This window comes from Aulostomus chinensis, chromosome 3 (assembly GCF_037954235.1).
Source record: "Aulostomus chinensis isolate RoL2024-O1b breed Wild chromosome 3, RoL_Achi_v1.0, whole genome shotgun sequence".
Lineage (NCBI taxonomy): Eukaryota > Metazoa > Chordata > Actinopteri > Syngnathiformes > Aulostomidae > Aulostomus > Aulostomus chinensis.
In genome coordinates this window covers 9,347,858-9,354,746 of record NC_141322.1, presented here as the reverse complement: position 1 = coordinate 9,354,746, position 6,889 = coordinate 9,347,858, and the positions used below count along the sequence as shown (strand labels likewise).

The 6,889-nt window shown below is 44.4% G+C and overlaps 1 pseudogene; it reads right to left on the bottom strand.

Annotated features, from left to right (window-relative positions):
• Window positions 1-728, bottom strand: LOC147267573 (uncharacterized; annotated as a pseudogene).
• Window positions 729-6,889: the final 6,161 nt, after the last annotated feature.

Genomic DNA, 6,889 nt, shown 5'->3' with positions numbered 1-6,889 from the left:
TCACTCTGGGTGCATCCTATCCCTTAGCAGCTGGTTTGTCTGTGCTGTAAGGCGTTCATGGAGTGCAGTTAGCTTCTTCAGCCAGTACGTGTGGATCATATTGGCGGTCCAGCTCTTCTTCTTTGACACTCTGTCTTCGATGTCTACATTGAGATCGTTACAGGTTCTTGTTCTAGGAGATATGTGTAGTCAGTTCTCAGGTCCATGAGCCATTGTGCATCAGTGTTGTGTGATGGTTCTCCGTCCCATATGCCCTTCCAGAATTATTCCATCTCAACTCTTGGTGGCCTGGTTCATTGTTATTCCCCTGCCACAGAGAGTACACTTTGGCTGGGTCAGTGGAGAACATCTTGTTTATTCTCCCAGCCGCTACCTCTTTAGTGTATCTCTTCAGTTGGGTGGCCAGAGCCTTTATGTTGCAGTTTCAAGAGTCTCTGGTGTGGACAGCTTGGTGTATTTCTTGGGACACCTTTATTCTCCATGTTTCATTACTGCAGCTCAGCTAGCTGGCTAATTTCTCTCCTTTTTGCCTTTATTTATGGCCTTTATTGGGGGGAGGGTATTGTTTATTAAGCTCCATGTCTAGCTTGTAACCTAGCATCTCCAGTATTACTGTTGGTTTCTGTTACGGTTGCTATAGGTATTGTGTTCAGTGCAGCATTCACATCCACTAGTAGATCTTCTGAGGGTACTTGACAACTCAGCTTCGGTATTCGTCTGAGGTTCATGATCTTCCTTCTTAGGTTGGCAGCTCATGTATTGAGGCTGTTCATGTCAATTTGGGCTTGGTACCCAATCTCAGGTGGTGGGGATGATGATGACATCCCCCTGCTGACCTGTTGTCCTGGCACCCCTTGTTGTACCTCATTAATCCCGAGTTGTGACAGTAGTTTCCAGTTATGGTTAACATTTGGCTGTCAGTTATTTCTTTGTTAGCCTAGATTGTCGGTTTCAAAATATACATAGGTCCCACACTCTCTGCATGTATCCCACTCGCTCTGGGATTGATCATACCATAGCATTCTTCCAATTCCGTAATTTCAGTCTTCGTATTTTCTGTCTTCGTCCAAGTGTGTCTTGTTTCAGTATCCCATTTCTCATCAGATTGCCCTGGTCACCTAGCAACTGACACAGAAGTTGTTGACCTAGGAGCCGGATGTCTCCTGTTTGTATTTCACATATGGATGACAGTATGGCTGAAATATGGTACAACAAAGCTTAGTGCTAACGTGAATTGACTAATAAAGATGTTACGGACGGCCCCTGTGACGTCCCTGCGCGGTCACCTCCTTCACCCTTGCTGGCTTCTGCCGGCCCCCAGGGCCAACCCTGTGCCCTGATTGGCCTCCTCCTCAGCCAATCCAGTCAGATAGTGACACTCAGGAGGAGTTAAAAGGAGAGCGGGGCCAGACACCGGTGGCGACTCTGCACGGTGGCGGACGTCATCCCTCACATGGCTCCATTAAACTATAGAAAAGCAGCTTAGCATGATCTGTGTGATCGAGTACTGTGGTGGTGGCGGTTGAGGCGAGGCTAGTGAGCCCCTCCCGTTCATTTTGGTTTTGCTTACGCTTTTGTTTCTTTTCTGTGTTGCCCTGCGTGGCTGGTTGCTCTGGTGGAGCCATTTTGAATGTTGTGCTAACACAACCAGGAGAAGAGATTAATTCAGAGATTTTACAGCTAACCCATCTGAAGAAAGGACTTCAGGCCTTTGAGGCCTAACACCCCTTTCTGAAGCCTGCATTCGGAGTGACCACTTGCTCTTAAAACAAAGGGTCGTAAAAAGGGGGATCATCTCTGGCCACTGACCCCCCCCAAAAACTCGCGCCCTGCTTGAAGTTTGCGCGCCACGCCGCACCGCCATTGGCTGAGAGCCAGTACATCCCACAAGAAGTGACATCACTGGCCTGACCAGATAAAATGCCCAGTCAAGAAAAATCCGACCTCTTCGATCCTCTTCGCACCTTGGGCTGGCAGTGCGGCGACGGCGCGAGAACTCCGCAGACGGATACCCCCCCCCCCCAGTCCACTCAACCAGACAAGACACCGTTGAGCCACGCTACCCGCGTGAACTGGTTCCCTGGTGAACGAAAGCTCGGCCAAGCTTGTTCACCACTCCACCACTAAACTTCAGCAGATCCTTGCAGGCTGCCGGCCGCTGTTTCTGCGAACCTCTGAACCGAGCCCGACCCGCGCTCTAGATCAGCGGAGATTGAATTCCTTGTCGTCCCAACAGATCAAGTAAGGATTCCCCTAAGTAGGCATTTTCTGGGCAGAGAAATAGCTTAGTTGTGTTTATATAATGTCTATGAATGCATTGTTTTTGTGACGGAAGTCCTGTAAACAGCAGATACTATTATATGGCATTACGCCGTATCTACTAATGTTGGTTGTTAATAAGTGTAACATTTCAAGAAGGTGCTACATGTTATTGATTCTGCACAATCCTGCACAAGTGTGTTAACACATTTTTGGGTTTACTTCTGTCTTTTCCTCTATCTTTCTCTTTCGCTAAGCCGTTTGGCTTACTAACTGACCACTCCACGTTTTATACCTCCACGGTGCTAACTAGCGGCTAGCTAGCCTCAGCTGTTAGCCTCAGCAGTTAGCCTCCGCTGCCAATGCTAACTGGTTGCTAAGCGACCAGGTTCCACCCTCCCCTCCTCCTTCTCTCTTTCATACACACACACCCACACACACGCACACTCACTCATACACACACACACACACACACGTTATCACTTTGTATCTTTTGGTTAGATAGAACCGTTATACCAACGTGTTGCTGATTGATTGATGCATTGTGTTTAATTTCTTTTCATTTTGAGAGGATGAAATGCCACAGCTCACTTGTTTAGCCATGAAAAACAAATGCATCAACAACAGTTGCTACATGACATTGATTGGCTGTCCAGCTAAAGAACTGTTGCAGGTTTTGGCTGGCAGTGCCTGGTAGGCACGTTCATCACTGACCGCCAGTCACCCTGTCACTTGTCACTCATTGCATAGACAAACACCAACAGTGGAGCATGTACTGTTTAAGTCATGAATTTCACCATTCACAGTTCGTATTAGAAGAGAAAGCACAATGAAAACTGGTCGTGGATATTTGAGTGCGCAACATTTTTCTATTCTGCACAAAGAGGTTGGGAGCAGTGCGCAATTACGCAGTAAAACACCTTATAGGGAACAGTGTGCGGAAGCACTCCTTTTTGTGCTGAGGGTGCTGCAGTCTGCTACTGAAGGAGCTGCTTAGGGACTCCACAGTCTCATGCAGGGCGTGGGAGGTGCTGTACATGATGAACATCAGCTTGGCCCACATCCCTCTCTCCCCTACTTCCTCTATGGAGTCCAGAGGACAGTCCAGGGTGAAGAGGAATGGGGAGAGCACCGTGCCCTGTAGGGCCCATGTGCTGCAGACTACCACATCAGACACACAATCCTAATGTCTCACATGTTGTGGCCTGTTGATGAGGTAGTCAGTGGTCCATGCAGCCAGGTTGTGCTCTACTCCAGCCTCATCCAGTTTCCCCATCAGCAGTGCAGGCTGAATGGTGTTGAAAACACTGGAGAAGTCAAAGAACATGACTCTCACAGTGCTTCCGGTGATCTCTAGATGTGAAAGAGACTCCAGATAGATGATTGCATCTTCTACACCAATGCCTGGACGATAGGCAAACTCCAGCTCTGCATTCACAAGGGGGCGGACATGCTTGAGGATGAGCCTCTCCATTGTCTTGATTAGGTGAGAGGTCAATGCTACCAGTTGGAAGTGGTTGGGCTCTCTGGAGTTCACAGTCACATTGAAACCAGAACCACACAGGAAGTTTTCCACAAAATGGGGAGTTTTTGCAGATTGAGACTCAGGTTGAAGATCTGCAGAAGCACTCTTCCAAGCTGATCTGCACAGTCTCTCAGTAGTCTGGAGCTGAGGTCATCAGGACTGGTAGCCTTCCTCACTTTTATCTTTTTATCTCGTCACCCGATCAACAGTTATGGAGAGGCCAGAGAGGGGGTAGATAATGTCCCCTGTGATACCGTGTGGGGCAGTAGGTGTGGATAGTGGAATGGTGTGAAGGTGGGGGGGGGGGGGTGCCTCTGGTTCTGGGGGTGAGGGAGGGAGCAGGGGCAGAATAAAATCTGCAAAAAAAACAAACAAAAACAGATTCAGGTCATTGGCCCATTCCCTGTCTCTGAACTCTGGGTCCCTCATGCTGTTACTGCTGTGGCTGGAGATTTTAGATTAGATTTAGATTGGAGATGACACAAAAACTGGGGAAGAATTGAAATATTTACAGAGGGTTGCCTACCACTGGAGTGAGAGTTGGCTGCTGTCAGATTTTCATTGGTTAAACCTTTGCCTCTGTAACCAAACAAGGAAGCAAGTTGTTTCCTTATTCCCTTTCTATGCTAAAATTCAAAGACTGTCAAAATAAATATAAAACATAAAATTGACAATATATACAGTCCTGTATGATTCTTTTATTCCATCCAGAAATGCAACAACTATAATGTGTGAGCCAGAACCTGCTGTTATTACACCCCCTAGACTATGTTCTACTTGCAGGTTAAATATTGCAGACGGAACTGTAACGTACATGACAGATTATTTATTTACAATTTATAAATCCAGTTTAATCAGGCTAACACAACGACTGACTGTCAAATATCATAAAATACATATGGTCTGTGCACGATGAAACTCCTTGACAGGCTTCACAAGAAGGTTCCAGTTGTTGAGTAACAAAACCAGAAAAATATAACAAAATTGTTTAATCAGTTCAACCTTAACACTTTTAGCACAGAAATTGACACATTTCCCCCATTTTACCATACATTTTTAAAAATCATAAATGTGTTAAGGGGTTGTTTAGATCCTGCAGGGGAAGAAAAAGCCACACGAGGTTATGATGTATGTTCATGGCCGGCTTGTGGTAAGTGGGAAATGAAAATTAACGATACACAGGATGATGAATGATGTTGTTCTGAAGCCTGTGTGATAAAAAGCTGATCCTAAACAAGTGGATTATGAATTGATTTCAGTTTGCTTACTATAACCCAAATTCCGCAGGTCTTTGTGACATGGCTTTGCTGCAGCTTTGATAATGTGACATTTGGCCTTTTGATGCAAGGTTCATGTAAATTCATCTTATCTTTTTTACATAAAGTACCCGTATTTTGCCCATTTTGCTCCTTCATAAGTAGAGAACAAGAGAAAGAGTGTGTGTGTGTGTGTGTGTGTGTGTGTGTGTGTGTGTTTCTGTAATGTCCCCACTAGAAAGCATTCTGAGCTTCAGTGAGTCTCTGCTGAGAATTGATGACTGACATTGCTCCACCCAAGTGTTCATGTGTTCCCGTTTCCTTCAGGGTACTGCCTCAGCTCTCTGGGATTTATCTTTTCCAGTTGATGAACACACAAGACCAACAGCAGGGTCACACTGTACTTGAGGGAACAGTATGCTAGCTAACAGGTTAAACTGGATCAAGAAATTGATAATTATGTCCACCACAAGAGCAGGAGGTGTCAAGCCTCATGACTGACTATGAGGCATAGAGTATTCTACAATTCTACAATTCTACAATTTCATTTAGCAGACGCTTTTGTCCAAAGCGACGTACAACACAAGCAAGAATTCAGACTTAATTAAGGAAAAACCCATAGGAAGCGCAAAAGTGCTTCAGTTGTGATTTGGTCACAGGTATTGCCATCTAGTGGCAGAAGAAGGGTTGCCCCCCCCTCCTTTTTTTTTTTTTTTTTTTTGGACAAACATACAACATCACACAACACAGTTAGTGCTACATAATCACTAAGTGCTGGGTCTTGGACCCTCTGACTTATTCTACCCCACAGGACAAAAAGGAGAAGAGTCAGGTTAAGTGCCTAGGTGCTCTCTGAACAATTGAGTCTTCCATTGTCTCTTAAAAGTAGAAAGGGACTCAGCAGAACGCACAGAGTTCGGTAGTTCGTTCCACCATTTGGGAACAACAGAAGAGAAGAGTCTGGTTAGAGATTTGGAGCAGCGCTGGGCTGGAAGCACCAGAGTATAAATACTATCAAACATTATTTAAGATAGTCAGGGTCTTTGTATTCATTTCAGGGTGAAGGAATCCAATCTCCTTATGCCTTGTGCATGAGCAGAGCTTTACAAATTCCATAGATTCTAAACAGGACTTAACAGATTTACACAGAACTGGTGGAATGCTGACAAAATATTTGAATTGATACAGCATTCCTATCTGTTCCTGTCAATTTCTTTGATGAGCAGTGAGTGATGGCAGGTTGCTAAAGTGAATATCAGCAACAGGAAATAGTCGGGTAATATTTATACCAGAATAGCTCAGGCGTTGTGACTTAATAATCATAATAATAAAAGAAACATCACTTCTTAATTTCAGAGACACAAGCTACTTATGTAACTTAAAAAAATGACACAAATGGCAAAATTATCCAAAATGTAATTAGTGACACTGTTACAAAATGCACACAAAGTATTTTTGATTTTTACAGATTGTTTTTCATGTTGTAAAATATAAAGAATTGTCAAAAACCTCCTGGTGACAGCATTCTTTTAAGCAAGAGTGTTACTATATTGTTTGGCTCTTGTGGTTCTATGCATACTGATAAAGTAGTTTCAGTCATAACAACATACATACATAACATGTAGAGCTAAACCACCACAGGTAGAAGAAGGGCTTGTGGACCAGGTGGTAGTAATCCCCTTTCTTTCAAGTTGGAACTGGATTTGGTAAGAGCTTATGCTTCAGTTTGTACAGTATATATACCATGGGGGAATAGATACCAAAAACAGAATACATTTACGTGCGTTTGCCACCTGGTTAAACTGGCTCATTTTTTTTTTCACTTCTGTCAAGGAGATTTTCAGAATGC